We start from the raw sequence: 18,206 nt of genomic DNA on the forward strand, positions 1-18,206 counted from the left end.
ACCTACTTACTAGGTCCATTCTCAAAACATAATTTTTGAACTTAACACTGAAGTGCTGCAAAAACTTTATTTTTTCACGAAATTTGGCACATGTGCCTGTGCCTGTCAGTTAATTTGGGTTAGGACCTTCATTTTGTGCAGCAGTCTGCAAGAACAAGCCCAGATCCATGAAAGCGACATTGCTGCAATATTATGGAAATGTTCCTCAGAAACCGCGTATCAACATCGCAGAAAAATTATTATTTTGAGACAAATCGATGACAGCACGCCAAAACCGAGTAGGTACTTACCTCAATCGTAAAATTTCAAATTTCTCACGCATATTATATGTATTTTTTAACAGGAAACAAATCAACATTATAACTTGAAATTTTCTATGATTTTTTCATCGTTCCATTCTCATCCTGTTATGAGGTTTAAGTCATAATGTTTTCTGTTTTTCAAAAAATAGATTCTGCTCTGTTGACGTGGTCTTTTCACCGATGGAAACAATCTATAGGTCATGTATAAGTATCGGCTCTACAGGGTCCAGAGGCTGTAATTGGACTTAAGTCATCGTACACCCATTGTTCCGGCTCTAATACTGCCGTCCTAAGTAAAACCGCCGGATAAGCATTTGGATGTTGCCGAACTCTTATCAGAAAATACTTATTTTTGAAGAAAGTAATGAATACTCTTCCTTGAAATTTTCAAACTTTTTACAGATCTTTCGAACGAAATCCTCTGAAAAATCGTAAGAGAAATCTTTCATAAACATTCCCGAAAATTCGAGATTTGTCAAAGGAAATTTGGCAACGCCAGGAGGCGCATACGGCGTTTTTCCGTAGCACACCAGAATACCTTTACCACTCCAAAATTCATTGATTGGATTACATTTTGCAATAAGGAACCACCATCTCTGGCTTTCCCACAAAAGCACATATCCGCACAGGGAAACCAATGGCATGTATGTTGTTTCTATAATGGGCCAGAAATAATGGTTCCTTATTGCAAAATGTAATCCAATTTATGGTCTCTGACCCCAAAACGGACGGAAATTCTACAAGGAGTGAATTTTTCAATAGTATGAGAAACCACCATTTCTGATTAATTTTAGAAACATGCTTATGTTCTATTAATATCTCTATAAGTAGAGATTTAGGTGCTTTAATTGATGATTCAGATAGGTAAAAGTATAGTAGTTCCTCTTTGCAAAATATAGTCTTATTACGGCTCTCAGACTAAGACCCAGGTTTTTGTCCGGTGTCTAAACTGAGAATTTTCCTATAAATGCCTCGGCGCCTTTACAAAAAAAAAAAAAAAATATGTATGTCTCGTCATCTCCGGACAAAGGAACGTAACTCCATTTCATGGTTGCCAAATCGACTAAAACAAGTAATTGATTTTACAAAAATGTAATTGTGCAATTTTTATCCAAAATTTCTCTGATTTTTACATGAATTCTAAGGAAAAGTCGGTGAAATTTTCAGTTAAGAATTTTCAAGATTCTACCAGTTTATATGCAATTTGCGAGGGAAAATCTGGCAACATTGAAATAAAGTTACGTTCTCTCTTGAGAGGAACGACGATTTACACACTTTTCTTCTCCAATATGGTTAAGTTTAATTTTGAAACGACTTCATTTTACGTGAAGAGTTCTTAATATAATGAAACTGACCCGGATTTTCTCGATGATATGTGAACTCGAGTAAGCAAATTCCAGAAATTCCTTCGCTTGTGACTAGGATTTGATGCCCACACCAAGGATTATCCAATACATCGGTGGCTTCGGACTGATGGTCGAGAATCGTATTGGAGCAGCGAATAGCAGCTTTGCACGTTCTTCACTCTCACCCATTGCAGCATAAATAAATGGTTTTTTCCTCTTCTTGAAAATGATCTTCTAGATCAATAGAGTCAGTTTTTTTTCCCGTTTTTTCGCTCAATGAATTTTCTGTTTCAATTTTCAAGTATCAAGTTAACTTTATTACAAATCATATAATTTTTTAGCTTAAAATGTGTACTTCTCTGAGTCGCACACATTTCACTGAACTTCTTTATTCATATGAAGAAGATTCTTTATTTGCAAAATGTAACGGCAAATAATGTCGCCCAATTTTTTGCCGCAGAAATGAAGCAATGGAGGAAATTTTCCAATGTGAAAACTTTCAATCGCCCTTGACTGGTGTGGATTCCTGAAAAATTGTAAATTGAAATTTTTGTGGTTTTTCTGTGATTACTCTTTAAGGTGATTCGATGGACGCCATATTTTGTGTCAGAACGGCATGCGATACACCTCATCGATTGGTTCCATTTTTTTGTCAGGAGACTAAAGCACTCACTTATCAATTTTAACAAAGAAATTTAACGTAAAAAAGGCGTGTTTTTTTAGAGAGAAAACTACGCCTTTATTACGTTGAATTTCTTTGTTAAAATTGGTAAGTGAGTGCTTTAGTCTCCTGACAACAGAATTGCAATCTCAAAATTTGAGAAAAATGACGAGTAGCTGAAAAAATGGAACCGACTGATGCGATATATGGCATGCCGTTCTGACACAAAATACGGCGTCCATCGAATCACCTTAAGCAATGAATTTGAATCTCCACTCCTTCTTTATAGCAGTACCTCTTTTATGAAGAAATTAGTAGCAGATGCACAATTCTAAAAAAAACTGCTCTTTCTGCTGAATTCAATTTTTTTACAGACTCAAGGGAAGGAACAAATCAGTTTCTTAACTTCAACGGTTTTTTTTTGTCTCATCAACTCCCGTCTTCCATCTACGAAAAAATAGAAGTATTAAAGTTTTCTTCCCACCCTGGTTTTTGAAAAATATGAGTCTTACTGAATGTCTTATCGCCTCTCTGAATTCGCCGCTGTAGTTTTGACAATACCGTGAAGTGGCAACTCTGCGTGGACAACATTGTATCAGCTTTGCACAATGGTCTAGGGCCGAATTAGCGCGGAAAACAAGGACGTGATTACGTACAGGCACAGCGCTATTCAAAAGTCGACTGATACCCTTAAACTACTCAATCGAGTGATAAGAAGAATTAACAGTTTGTCGATGCTAATAGACAAAAAGAAATTGTGTCCCACCCCTTAAAGTTCAAGACCGCCCTCAGGAAGTCGTATCCTGTGATCCGATTATACCTAACTTTTTAATCCGAATGGCAACTTTTACCTCATCGCGATTCGTGTAAATCGCAAGTCACGATACGTCTCTAATCACCCAGTCTATTTGCGTGTTCTTTTTTCAATGTTCTATATTTTGATCTAATTATACAAGAGCACTAATGTTTGAGAAGGGAAAGGGTAAACTATTAATTATTACAGACCTATCATACATATTTCAAAGAAAGTCTAAAAAAGCCCTTTCTACACTGAGAAAAAGCTATGGCTTATAAACCAATTAGTGGTTTATGAAGAACACCACTAAGAGTAGTGAAGGCAACTAATAATAATAGCACCTATACCTTAGTGATGGTATATATACCTTGGTATGGTACGAGATATCTTAGTATGGTTCACAGATCGAGAAGTATTAGTTCATTTACGGCATTTAGTGATGTTCCATATGAACCACTAATTGGTTTCAAAGCCATCTCCGTGTATGACACTCCACAAAATGTGTTTCAATTTCTTTACTTTCAGAATATTGCATCAAGAATCAGTTCTTAATTAGTTGACACTCAGTAGTTCCTGAACGATTCAACAAAGATGTCTGGCCACTCTGACGAACTCCGAAAATTGTTGCATCTGAACGTGACATTTCGTTCAAGATATGCAACGAACTCCATTAGAAGTATAGACCTTAATTGGATCCAGGTCAGCAAAAATGAACCCAAAGGCGTCATTTACGGAGGCCAGGGGGATGGAGAAATGTACCGAAGCTCATTTTAAGAGAAACTTTATTTAATTTGTATCGATTTTAAGGCATTTTTAGAAATTATTCGAAACTTTGCTTCCCCCATTTACTCTCAAGAACTTTTACCCCCTCCGCCCCTCCAAGGCTTTTCTGAAATGAGTAATGCTGCATCTGGGGGAGTCAAGTGCACTGTGCATGACCTTAATTAAACCCACATATTCCGACAGTGTAATTTCAATGACTCTCATGTTGCTTCTGAAATAAACGAAACAAACTAGTTTTTTCATCCTAAATTCCCCATTAAGGCATTTAAGTTGATTTACTTAGACATTTTTTGCTGTGCAAGTACGCATGTAACGATGTATCATTGAAAAATGTCTCGTAAATGAAGTCTTATAGCTACGAGAAAACATCATGGGGCACAGCGTATATCCCTGGCCGTTACTCGACAGAACTTCCAGAGAACGTTTCGCGTTGAAGGTTGATCGAGGATGTCGGCAAAACTGTTTCTTTTCCATTTAAACCTGTGTAGAATAATCGATTCTGGGTTGAGCACCTGGTTTCTCCGAGAATCGATACATTTTCATAGGTTTAAATGGAGAGAAAACAAGGTCGTCAACATCCTAAAACCGCCAATGTTTCGCACCCTCAAAGGGTCGCTTGATGGGTCACATTCCAAAATTTTGACGAGATCAGACATCTCAAGGCGTTGTTAAAGGTCTTGGCTCTGTATATCTCAATAACAACCAATACAAAAAAATGAAAATTCAAATTCTTCACAACGGAAAAATCACAATTTCATCACAGAATACTAAACATTTGAGTCTTATTTCAAGCATTTAAAAGAACTGATACATCTTAATGATCTCTCCTACCATCACCGACAAAAATTATGAAATTCGTGTCAAAACACTAAGGAAAATATTTGTGATCTTGTAAAATTTTCGGTCCATGTAGACACAAATCAATACAAAAGTTGGTTTACATTGATGAAAGTTGCATTTAATGTAGCAAAGAAAACAATGAAAAACTCGTAAACCCTAAAATGAATCAAAGACTTGGATCACTTTTTGTTCTACATATTATTATCATTTTCACCAAATTTTGGTGTTATTTTTTCCCCCTCGCATGAGAAGGCATTCATAATAAACGTTTACCAAAACTGAAAAAAATACATTAGTTAGAGAAGTTATGATAACAGCTCTTTCATTTAAAACACGTTGCTCATTTATTACTTATTTTCCCATCAAATGATTCCGCACCCATCCATTTCAAAAATCCTCTTTTTTTGTCGAAAAGAATCTGGTTGCGGGACCACGGTGCGCCTCTGCCCGCGGAGCCTATATGGACGTATTTCTATCAAACGGAACTATGCTCATTGAGACATGAGCCCTGAAGCCCATAAGAATATGTGCATAATAGGGCTCACGTCATAATGCACATGGTTCCGTTTGAAAGAAATACGTCCATATAGTGTGCTTATCATTGAGATTGTTTGTAATAATCCACTGTGCTCTTATGAGGGCTTCTCAAAAATGACACAGACTGTTGATAACGAAAATGATACGTGATTTCAACTGCCTGAGGTTGACTCGTTGAATGTTATACAACACCATTTCTCTTAGAATTTCAGCTTTATGTTTTGAACTTGTCATCGCCGTCGGATTCTTGAATATTCGATTGAGTGGGCCATTCAATTCAACGATTTTGCGATAAAATTATAAGTAATTTCTATCGCAAAATGCCTCATACGGTAATGGATTCACGATTTAAGATCAACCTTACAAAATTTCACACGAAAAATACCGTTTTTCACCTTGCGTTTAAGGAAATTCATTACCTGCGGTAGTGGTGGTTTAAGATAGTTCTATAACCATCTCCTAGGCGGCCACGTAGACCAGGGAGGGGGGGGGGAGGGGCAAGAATTCCGATATACCTAGTGCGTTGTGTGATTTTTGAACGCTCCCTTGCACATTGATACCTAAGTGGAGAAAATCGGTCCTCCTCCACTCTTAGTTGAATCAGTGAGAACGAAACCACACCAACTCGGTAACTCGAAAATGCTCAATTTTGATTAAAGACAGTCAATTTTCATAAAGGTCATCAAAGTTAGCGCATCAGTTCCAACTTGGTCCCTTAAAATGTCCTAAAGTACTTGTCTTTCGGCACCAAAAATGTTTTCCTGAAGCCAATTTCTTCACTTACTGTGCAGTTTTGTGTACGTCTTGATTATTTTCATTTTTTCGAGTAGTGCGTTTTCGTTCTCACTGGTTCCGCTCTGGACATACTCAAACAAAATTAAGATGATGATACAACTTCAAGACGTGATGAGGGGTTTTCAATATCTACCTCCTAAAATACGCTTTGATAAAACTTTACAGAATATGTTTTATAATGTATATTTCCTCGAGTATCCTTCATTTCTCCATAAGTAATGCCAGTTTTTCTTGATCGGGTCCTCCTAATAAAGAGCAGCGCAGACATGGCAATCTGCGAAAGTAATCCACGCATGTGCAGCGGTTCCCGCCGATTCTGGAGCGCGCGAACGTGGGTTAAAACTGATTGGTAGATGCACGCACTCGAGTCGGTTGGCGGGAAATGCAATTTGACGGAGTGTCCATCGCGCGAGCGGTTCACAGTGAGAACACGCGGTTTGTAGCGAAAATGACGCAACGGAGCACTTAAGTTATTCTAATTAGATTAAGATCACTTAAAGTTTACAGATATGCATATTCCTTAGTTTGCTCTTTGGAACCAGCATGACTTTTTATCCTTTATTTTTTTATAGCAAATAGAGCTGGGTCAAAAGTACCGTGTAACCACTGACGGAAGCTCAAAGTTGATGCTTAAACTAGAAAACACGTATCTGCATAATATTACAAAATTTATGGTCTTACTTATCTCGTTAAACCGAGTTATAGCCAATTTCTTTAAAATGTTTGAGAATAGATTTCTGTTGTTTGTATTTTCTCTTTATTTAAGCTAGAAACAAAGTGTATATCTTCATTATGAAAGCTCGCTTGTAACCAATTAAAAAAAAAAAATAAATAAATAAAAAGAATACATTCAGGCACATGCCTGAATTTCACTTATTTGTGCCCTCCCGAGTCCGAGATAACTTTAATTTCCCCGCCTCCTTGATAGTTCCAGTGACAAATAAAGTTTCGGAGTTCGGAGTGTCAAAAATCGGCACAAAATTATGTCTTCCTCCAGAAATTTTGACCTTTTTTCGTCAAATCTCACCCGCGTAATTGAAAGACAAAACGATACAAAAAAATTCTAAAAGCACCTTCTTCGTCGTTCCGTGATTTGTCACATCTAGAGAACTGCCTAGGCTACCTACTTGGCAAAGCTGGACGTGTCAAGGCAGAGAAAGAAAAAATAATGTAAGATTTTGACATTTCTTGTATGAGGATATATATAAAATATGATAGGAGACAGGTAACCCGTGCTTTTCGCCGTTGTCATGAAGTAATGAGGGACTAGTTTGGAAGGCTGATTGTATATAATATTTCCTTTTCATCCCACGATTAAGAAGTATGTCAATTTTGTGCTTCGGATTCCACCGTTTTTATGATTAAATCGACGGCGTAAATCCGCAATCACACATCTCGCTTGCAGTGTCTGAAAATCTCCACCTCTATGTTATTTTTTTAAAGGAGAACAAATTGACATCATTCCTTGAAGTTTTTGCAGAATTGTCTTCGCACAGAGAAGAAAAATCACGGCAATTTTAAAGAATTGCCGCTGAGTAGTTTTTCGTTTGAAAAATTAAGTATGACAGGAAGTCTGCGACGTCGCAAACCGAGTTATGTGATTGTACACCGTCGAAATATATCACGCTTTTGCAAAACAATCTGGTTATCTGTCATGAGCCAAAGTTTCAAAGTTTCAATAACGGAGGTTTCTCTCCCTTAGAAACATGATGACGACGCGATCCACCCCGTTAGTGAGGAAGGACGATTAAAAATTACGCAACGCAAGGATAGGAGAGGTTTGCGACCACGTTAAAGTGCACAACAAGAGAATGTGTAAGATTGAAGTCCAGCATTACGTAATGATCCATTTATTTCAAACAAATAAGTTTCCGTCGGGGATAAAATGGACGCTTTACACAAGAGATACAGTCAACTGGATAAACTGACTACACATGTAAAATTGCACAAAAATCACGCTTTGCGCGCTATAGATATCTAACATCAACTCCATAACGCACAATTTGCGTGGTCCGTATCACCCATTTTCAGTTATTGCGTCCATCAGATTTTTACTTTTTTTCTTACTCATACCCAACCTGTATGAACAAAATATTGTCAGAACTGTTTCTTACGCATGATTTCAATCACACCTAACTGTTCGTTTCGTGATTATTTTATTTAAATTGCAAGAACAAAATGTTTTAATACACGTGAAAGCATACGCAAAAAAACGTGTGCAGCAGTTAGCAAGATGGATTGTATATTAAGGTCAGGTTTTTTTTACATTTCTCTCTAGTCAAAAATTATTGCCTGTGGGCAAGAATGAAGTGCCGTAATCCAGTGACATTATAAAAGTGCCCTCGCAAACCGCGCGTTACGGATTTTATTGTAAAATTTTTTTATATGCTCAACGTGATTATTTTGCGCTCTTACATTTCAAAGTCTAACCAGTCGTCTAGATTTCTGAAGTGGAAGAAATACCCTATATTTTAGGGGATTATACCGTGAAAAACGATGGTGATTTGGATAGAGATGGAGGCTACCTGAACCGCGTTTAGCAGAGAGGAACCACGCCACATCAGCTATTTCCAAATTTAACCGGGCAATTTAATTTTTTACAAAATAACTTTTGTGCGGATTCCTTTGAAAATTTTGCCTCGCACTATGCAGGGAACTCACTAAATTTTGCCCAAAAAATCCGGACAACAGTTTACATGTAAAAAATTAAATGTCCCAGTTAAATTTGGCAATAGCTGATGTGGATTGGTTCCTTTCTGCTTAACGTGGTCCATTCCAGGCTCGGTCTGACCATTGACCATAAAGCCAATCTGCCTTTGGCAGATACGCCCCCTTGATGCGCCGAAAACGCGCCACTCTGACAGATAGCAAAATAAGAAGAAAAAAAACGATTACGACCGAGAATATATGCGGAAAATTTCTAAAATGAACGGAAAAAGAGAGAGTAAGGAGTAAAGAGAGGTGCTTTTACGTATGATAGTGGTGAACAGAGGTCCAAGAACTACTTTCTGAAGCGCAAACACTATTTTCTGTGAAATGTTCACCTTTTTGTTGACGTACAGGTGCTTTATTATGCCCCTCCTTCATTCGCTATGTGTAACTCCCTTAGAAGCGTTGGTCGGTTCGATTTTTAGACATACGCATCCTTTACAGACCTCTTGAGAGACCCTCAAACATACTTCTTCCTTTTCAAAATGACTATTGGTATGGACGTACCATAGCGTATCTCGGGCAAACTTAACTTTATTTATCTCGAATTTCAAAAATAAGAGACATCTAAAGTGTAAACGCGATACAACTATTCACGAAAGATTGATGTCTACATTTCATATGAAAAATATACATATAAGACACGATGGCGTGAGTCGTGAACTCGCAGTGCTCTGCTCTATGCTACTAGTTTGACGAATCATTACGAATAAGACAAACGCAAACAAACACAATGTGGAAATAAAGCGAGGGAAAGGATGCACTGGATGCACGTTAACGACGGCGCAGAGATACAACTATTCGTACTTGATGGACGTCCGTGCTGCATCTGAGGAATTGAAGGCGCGATGACGCGAAGCGTAAGCTCTAAATACTCTGCTATATGCTGTCAATGAGGTGTCGCTCAGATTCGGGAGAAAAGTTTAAAAAGAGGCCTGAACACGTCTCTCCTATCTTCGACTGTGTTACTCACGAAGTACTTGAAGCACCATTACGAATAAGACAAAGAGAAACAAGCACAATATGGAAATAGAGGGAGGGAAAGGATGCGCGTTTACGACGGCGCAGAGATACAACTATTCGTACTTGATGGACGTCCATGCTGCATCTGAAAAACTGAAGGCGCGATGACGCGAAGCGTGAGTTCTCAATGCTCTGCTATATGCTGTCAATGAGGTGTTTCCGAAGAAAAGTTTAAAAAGAAGCCCGAATACGTCTGTCCTGTCTTCGGCTGTGTTGATACTCGTTATCTTTCTTCTTTTTTCAGTTTCTTGTCTGATTCTTTTTCAGGATAGATTTGCAGACCCACGTCTTAAGCTCGTGTAAACCACAGCACTGGCTCGGTTCTTTTAGAAATAACGGTGCCTCGATGCGTCCAGTGGCTTTAATTTTTTATGTTTTCTTAATTTCAGAAGTCTGTCGGTTACTTCAATACGTTCAATTTTGCAATTTTTACTCTGTACGATTAATAAACTTTGAGTCTGAAAATAGCGCAAACTTTTGCTGCTTTGCCAAAATTTTCTGAACCCCTTTTCACGTAGGGTAGATGCCCTACCAGGAAATATTACATTATGCCCCTTTAACCAGCCAAGGGTCTACGCCCTCAGATGCGAGCCAGTCCGACCCTGGTCCATTTAGGCAACGCTTTAGCTTTCTGGTAGCGTGTATGAAAGAAGGGACACATCAGCTTCAATTATATCGTAAGACAATCATTCCTTTCTTCTTACACCATAGCGCGGAACTGCTCAACACACTGCTGCGTTAACGAAAATATCCATTATGAACATTTGAACGTTGAAACATTTCTTATTAAAAAACTGAGTTTTCTGAAAAATGCCTGAATCATTTCTTTCCAATTTTCCATTGATTGTCATTCGCGGTGCACCCTAGTTTCTCTGATAATTTCAAGACAAATCACTTACATTGATACTCGCCATAAAAATAGTTTACTCGGGGAAATTTAGCACCGTTTAACTGCTTACAGGGTGCTCTTTCTCAGCACAACAGCACATAAGACTCTTCTCCTGCAGTGGGAAATACAGGCCCTCTTTATGATACGGAGTGCTTAAAATAACCGACTGGGTATTCATACGGTCCTGACAGCCTCGAGGCAGATAAATCAAAGAAGGAAAGCAATTCATATCCTCGGAACTCGACAAATTCAGAGCGTTAAAATGATCAAACTCATTTACGTCGACAGTGTATTTTTTCTCCTTCTTGTGGGTTAGCGATAGCGTGCCCCGAATGGATCGAGATAGTAAATGTGTCAACAAGTTCTTGATTTGGAGCTCAAAATTAGATCACTGCAGGCGGAGGCCAATCGAATTATTCCGAAACCGAACTTTTCTGAGTTTAAACCCTCGTTTTAGGGAAAGAATTGTTGTCCGATTTTAGAACTTTCCGAAAAATAAGGACGGTACAGGAATGTTATGTGCAGTTTGTGTGTTCCAAGAATCTTGTACCTTGCAGACTTGCACAGAGACGTTTTAACTATCGTAAATAAGAAACATCTAGGCACAACAAAATACTGCAGCATTCATGAAGGATTTAAATAACGTCTGTTAATTCGTGCGAACCAGAAATGAGGAGCTTAAAGGAGAAGGCGCACAGGTAAAGTTTTTGCTATTTCACGAAATATGTGTTTAAAGTTACGAAATTACACGGATCCTTATGGCGAAAAGAAAGTTCAAAACTAATTTTGATGCTTAAAAATTGGAGTTTGGAAGCGAATTTTTCACAGAATATACATTAAGACTAGTTTCACTTGAAATCATCAATATCTCAATTTTTTCAAAAACTGCATTTATGCTCCTCATCCTCCAAGCCTCTCAAATGCATTTCAACTGCAAAGGCTCTCGAATCAGATATGTTAAGTATCGGACCATTTCCATCGACCTCTGCTTGCAGCAATCTACTTATGAGAGAAAACAAAGACGAAGGAGTTTTCACATTTGTATAAAAAGGAAATTGGAATCGGGAATTTCTTGAAAGCGTTGCAGGAATCTTGCAGTGCGCCTAAATATTTTGTACGCGACTTACAAAACTGCACTGTGCGTATTGTAGAAGTGAAAAGTGCATTGCATAAGAAATTGCCACGAAGCACTTTTTCTTCACACTTTTGATTCTGTGCAATGAGGGGGGGGGGGGGGGGGGGCTGTAACATTTTTGAAACGTTAAATTCTCGGTAATCAAAGGAAACTTTGCAGAGCTTGTATCTTAAGAATTCAATGGTGAATTCGTCGCATAGATTTTAATCGTATTTAATCACAAGACTCTGTGTAATTTTTATAGATCAACTTTGTCCTCCTCTGAATCTCTAAAATGAATTTGAATCAACCACTTTCAGCGATCAATCAGGAGGCTTCAATCAGATTTCGCAGGCTCTTTTTCACTCTCGAAAATAATGACAAATTCTCGGCAAATAGTGTTCGAGCCAGAAAATGTAGATTGAAAGAGAGTACTAGATTTTGCTCGGAGAGCGTAAAGAGCAACTCTAGATGTACGCAGCGTCAATATCCGAGAAAAATAGCATTGCTCAATCCGATTGCTCTGAAGCAGAGCATAATGAAGTTTGTGGTTGAATAACCGGGAATTTTCTGAGAATTTACATGATTTCACCTAGGTCTCAACATATTTTCCTCTTTTGCTCGGAATGACCCTGTAGCATCACTCATTTCTTCTTCTATTGAGATATTTTATGAAGGTTCAGTGACCGTCGCGCTACGCCAGAGGCAAAATAAATAAAATATATTAGGTAATATTTTACCCCCATATTCACAATTTTCTCCACCTCGTCTTGAGCTCGCCATCCTCTATTTTTGAATTTTTGATGCGTTCTTTGATACTTACATCATTCCATTTTTTCCGTCGGTAAGCGTTATAAATGTTAAGGCAGCTCCAGCACCCGGACGCTTCAAATCACCCAGTAAACCTAATGTTTTTCTACTATAGAAATGTGGTTTTTATATGAGTAAACACGTTTAAATTTTTCTCCAACTTGCATCGTTCGACAAGAGAAATGGCAAACAAAATGATCTTCATATTATTATCATGCATGCATTTTACCATAATTCACGTAAAAACATCAACCCTTTAAGTTTAAAATCTGTCTCTTCAACTTTTTACAATTATTTTTATCTGCACTTTTTTTTCAAATTACAGTAAAAGCTCGCTAAGTCGAACTACGGTTAGGAAGAAATGCTGATTAAGTCGAATTTTTTTTTCAGTCCTTGGACACGTCCATAAGTTAAGTGGAGCTCTGGTTAGGATGAATTGCCACTTAAGTCGATTTTTTGTCGGTCCCTGCACAATTCGACTTAGCGAGCTTTCACTGTATTATCAAAGTATTCTTAAGAAGCATGCATTCGTATTGAATTACCTCTAATTTTATTCGCAACACTTTCCTACTACATGGGTGTTTTAAAAGTGATGATTGTACATTTTTAAGATCTGTCTTCCTACTTTGTGGAGCTTGCATGGAAGCATTTTACCCACATCTCCGATAGTGAATGATTTACGTAAGTATTGAAAAATGATAAAGGCAACCCGAACTTTGCGCTCTCTTCGGCGGGGCACAATCAGAATGACCTAACCTGTTGACAGCGCTCGTTCGATTCGAATGAGTATCTCGGCGGTCAAAGGTCACGCTCAAAGGCATCGCATCTCAGAAATGAAGCCAGGTTGAGTGTTTATTGTGTGCGTGTGCACTCACAATCAGAAATAGATGAGTCCTTTGCAGTAGCGAAATTGAATCTCTCAGTTAGGGAACGGCTCAACTCTGAATATTTCAAAAATTCGCTTTTATGCAAAAATATGTTTTAGGGGTAGACGCAACGTTCTTTTTATTGTATATTTTAAAAATACTTTTTTTGATCTTTCATAAGGTTATAACACGGGCACATATTTTTGTGCAGTTTAAAAATGAATACGTTCGTAGTATTTTATACTTCCGATCAGAATTAGTCCGATCAAACACAAAGTTACGTTATGGTCTTAAGAATTAATTTGATAGATCCTAATGTTAAATGAACGTTCCTTTTACAGGTATAATGCAGAGGTGAATCAATTTTGCTCTTGAAATCGCCCACCTCGGGGACCTCTCGCACAATTTGCCACTCATTAGGTAAACTTGTAAGTCTTAGGTGTAAAAGTTGGTTATGACATGTTCAGATATTTGAGATCATACCGCGATTGAAATTCGCCGAAAATTGGATGAAAAAACCGGCAGCATACATGGATGGCTAAAGTCGAAAAGCACGTACCTGCAATTGTGATGTTCCAATCGCCTACTAGGTCTTGTAATTTAAAACAAAAAATATTACTTAACGGTATTTATTGAGATTTGTTATGAATTTTCTTCACTCACTCAAAACCATTCACAGCAAATAAGGAGATGCTTTGATCGGTCTCCTCTTCAAAAAATATATAAGACAGGAGAGTTTTCAACGTTGTAATGGAGGTACGCGTTTTCCGATTTGAGCGATGATATATAAGTTGTAGAGGCTGAAACATATGGATGGTTCAGCTCCGAAACTACCGTCTCGATTGAGGTCTGCTCATACTTTTGTGAAACGAGAGGTGAGCCAAAAGTGCTTGACATTTTCTCTCAATATTCTTCGAACAGCTAGAGACCACAAACAAGACAAATCGTAGAAATGTTCAAGAAATTACAGCAATCAGTTTTTCAATCATTTACAGGAAGTCCTACGAGGAAGTCTGTAATGTCCAAGAAACATAGCTGGATCTCTCGATTATAAAACTTAACAAGTCCATACAATATGATAAGCGCCAAGAGCTCCTTGATAATACCTATTTAAGTGCACCTAAATAAGGCTCCTTCAATTTTGTAGGATACTACAGAGCATACGTACACACTAATCTGAACGCTGTTGACGTTTAGGAGCCACCATTTCTACATGTTCTCTTAGTTAAAAGTTATGAGCGAAATTCGAATTTTCTTTGATGTGCGCCTTCAATATTATTTGATACAATTGATCATCCATGTACGAAAATTTAAACTTTAGTACTTGCTAAAGAGCCACATTTTCAACAATTTGACACAAGCACGAAAATTCCAGATAACAGAGAGAGATTGTAATTAAATGATTAAAGTAATTTCTTACCGCCCACAGGCGGGATATTGCAGAACATTATGGTAACTCAAAGTAATCAGACCCTTTGTATCAGATTAATCGTATTTATTTATCGATCATTACGGTATACAAACAGCATCTGACCTTTGCGACGATATCTATGCGCTAATGATTACCATGATTAGGTACATAGTAAAATCAACCCACAATTGGACGTATTTGTGTCAGACGGAACTAAGCGCCATAGGGGAGGAAGGTAGAGGGGGGGGCTTGAATTGGTGGCGAAACCGGGCGTCGGGCTCATTCCTCCTATATTCGAAATGCTTTTCCATGGCGCTTAGTACCGTTTGACAGAACGCGCTATCCGGCATTCGAACTTCCTCGAAAGGAACACAAATTGGCGCTTAGTTCCGTTTGACAGAAATAATTCCAATTGAGTAATTCGTGACGACAGGAAACAAAAAATCGCTAAGCGATCAAGTATCATTTTTTTCCAAGTTTCTGGCAGTTCTATTTCGTTTCACAAAAAGATACATTGTCGGTTTGTGCATACATTTTAGCAACTAGCTAGCGGTTCTCAAAACGCAACCTTATGTTGTAGCGTCTTACTTTTAGCAGATACAACAAAGTATATACTTGCTCAAACATCATATCGGTAACATGAGGGGATGAATTATTTTTCTAAAAATAAGTTGCGATTTTTATCGATCGCCGACTTGGCTAAGTTTACCCAGATTGCATACTTAATGCCTAATTTCTGATTCCTATTTTTAGTAATAAGTTTCAAAATTATATAGATAATTTAATTGACTATTAGTTGGAAATAAATGTAATTTTGAGGCTTACTCACACTTTTTTGGTTTCATGTTGATAGTATAAACCTACAAAATAACCTATGTAAATTTGCGACGTTGCAAATGTCTGTCAAATTTATTTTTTTTAAAGAAGGCCTGATAATGTACCTAACTTGAGATTTGTTCGGTTTAATAGTGTCATATCATGATCGATCTGCCAAATTGATTGCGAAGTGATATACGCTCGAGAAAGATCACATTTTTTTCTCTATATATCATACAAATACAAAGTAAAGTTTTAGGAATAGGTACCGCAAATCGTGATTTTGAAATCATTTGTAATATTGCTCGATTTTTAAATGACTGGCAAATACGGTGCTGTCGTTGGATTAGGAAATATGATTAAAATGAAATAAGTACCTGGAGTCCAACTTCAATTTTGTACCAACTGATACTATCAAAAATACTCGATCACTTCTAAAAGAACACTCTTAATGTGTTTGTTCATACATCGCTCAGGGTATATAGCTTAACCTCACTAAGCAGGAAAGTATGCGAGGCTTTTGATGTTTCTCATGGGATGTAATAAAAAGTGAAACAAACAAATTCTTCTTATTTGACTGTACGCGATTATCTTTTATTGACATAAAATTACTTATCAGAGACATATAACGATACTTTTACCGCTCAATTTAATTCTATGGATTTCCCGTCAGCTGTAACGGCACTGAAGGGTTTTTAGCAGGGCTGTGAAGGAAAAAGAGGTAATCTCACGAGTGTTTTTATTGATAGTGGAACTAGAAAATTCTTCACCTCTTTCAGCGAAATTGTGAGCCTCTTGACTTATTTTAACTTGACGAGAGAGAGAGAATCATTTGCTTAATCTTTAAAGATTTGTTTCCGCCTACTTAGATCTCGCCCAAAAAATCGTGAAGGACTAATAGCTGTTTAATTTTCGTTTAGGTAGGTAAAGTAAGAGCGGAGATTTTGAAACTCCGAAACTAAGATTTAGGGTTTGTTAATTTTAGCAATGAAAGTATGCTTTTACTACTCCAATTGTAGATGTGTGTCTATACGTAACTAAAATCTTAACCGTACCATGCCTTTTTTTTACTGCTGCTATTTTTGCTAGAGCGAAAATAAAAGTTGCTTCGACGGAAAATAACTCAATATCCCTAGATGCCTCTCGTGATTTTTGAGGAGCAGCTCTTCTCATCGTTTTCGTAAAAGTTTACAACACACTCATGCTGGTTTTCGTTTCTTATACAAACCTGATAAATTTGTATCATTACTTAATGTAACTGTCTCTTATCGATTCTATTCGTAAACTCTGACCCCACCAGAATTTTAACGAGAGTCATCATCTGCTGCCGGTTGCTTCACCCAGTAACCATGAGGCGCATAGAGTTCATGGTGTCCTTCTTGGGTAGGTCCTCGGAACACCTTGATCTGCACCCTTCCATACTTATCTGAAAAATGATGACACAGGAATTATTGTGGTTGTTCCTCATAATCAACATCTAAAACACTCTACCACAAGGCTAACTTAATAAATAACAATAGGTCCGTTGCCTTCAAAAGGTGTAGCCAACTGAGTAGATTTTTTGCGAGTAAAATCGCATACGAGCCGATGAAAAAAGTTTTAAATCCAACCCGTAACTGACAATTTGGAAACTCGATCTTACGCATTTTCAAATTTGCCGCGTCCGCAAGCAATATTTTCTGAGCCACTGTTAATCAGATAGCCCCAAGAGAGATGAGAAAAAGGAACCAAAAAAATATGTATTGTGAACATAGTGGGAAAGAGAAGATGAAGTGAATGATGAACAAAAATATTTATGGGGAAAGCATAGAGATGGAAAAAACAGGCGGTATGATCTCGTCCTCAAATTGAAGAAGGGATAATAATACGTTTTTGAGGAAGTTAAGAAAAGTTTAGAAAATTCGAAGACCTCTGAGTGCATAAAAAATCTATAGGAAATGACATAAATCAAATCAAGTGCTCCTAACGATTTTGGAAGAAGTATTTCGTTTCATACAGAGTAAGTAAGTTGATCCCCCTCTTCCTCACGATTTTATTCACTTGCGAAGCATGCCTTCAAATTACCCGGATTGGCAACAAAGCAACCAATTAAGAATAATTTACTTGAGACGTACACATCCAGGGCCGGATTAAGGGAGTGGGAGTGGCCACATGGGCCGCGGCAAATTTTGCAATTGTTTTGAATGTAGGTATCAAAAAAAGAGAGAAAAAAATCGGATTCAGAAAATAAATTACAAACGAGAAAATGCGACAAAATCTCTCATTTCCTGAGAGTAAAAGTACAGCAATTTCTAATTTTGTCGTCTTTCGGTAATACAAGAGACAACACCTTTGATTAGTCGAGTTAAGAGAGAAACCAAACACGCAATTTGACCTGGAACGGAGCGGCGGCGATCGGCATAAAACGCATAGCGCCTACAAGACTGCATGAATACTTCGCGCATTGCGTCAAACACACTGCGGTCAGCAGTAGTCGGCTCGAAACGCATAGCGCCTACAAGACTGCAT

General features: G+C 37.7%; 2 long non-coding RNA genes across 3 annotated transcripts in view; one reads left to right on the plus strand and one right to left on the minus strand.

The window, feature by feature from the left end:
• Nucleotides 1-8,581, plus strand: part of LOC109044376 (uncharacterized) — a 30,960-nt gene extending 22,379 nt beyond the window's left edge. For both annotated transcript variants that reach the window (XR_011899483.1, XR_002010284.2), the window contains 2 exons: nucleotides 452-663; nucleotides 3,631-8,581. This is a non-coding gene — a long non-coding RNA (uncharacterized lncRNA). The remainder of the gene's footprint in view (nucleotides 1-451; nucleotides 664-3,630) is intronic.
• Nucleotides 8,582-16,261: 7,680 nt separating this feature from the next.
• Nucleotides 16,262-18,206, minus strand: part of LOC140224220 (uncharacterized) — a 57,363-nt gene continuing 55,418 nt past the window's right edge. Inside the window, exon 2 of the long non-coding RNA XR_011899485.1 lies at nucleotides 16,262-17,124. This is a non-coding gene — a long non-coding RNA (uncharacterized lncRNA). The remainder of the gene's footprint in view (nucleotides 17,125-18,206) is intronic.

The sequence above is a fragment of the Bemisia tabaci genome, chromosome 3 (assembly GCF_918797505.1).
Source record: "Bemisia tabaci chromosome 3, PGI_BMITA_v3".
Classification (NCBI taxonomy): Eukaryota; Metazoa; Arthropoda; class Insecta; order Hemiptera; family Aleyrodidae; genus Bemisia; species Bemisia tabaci.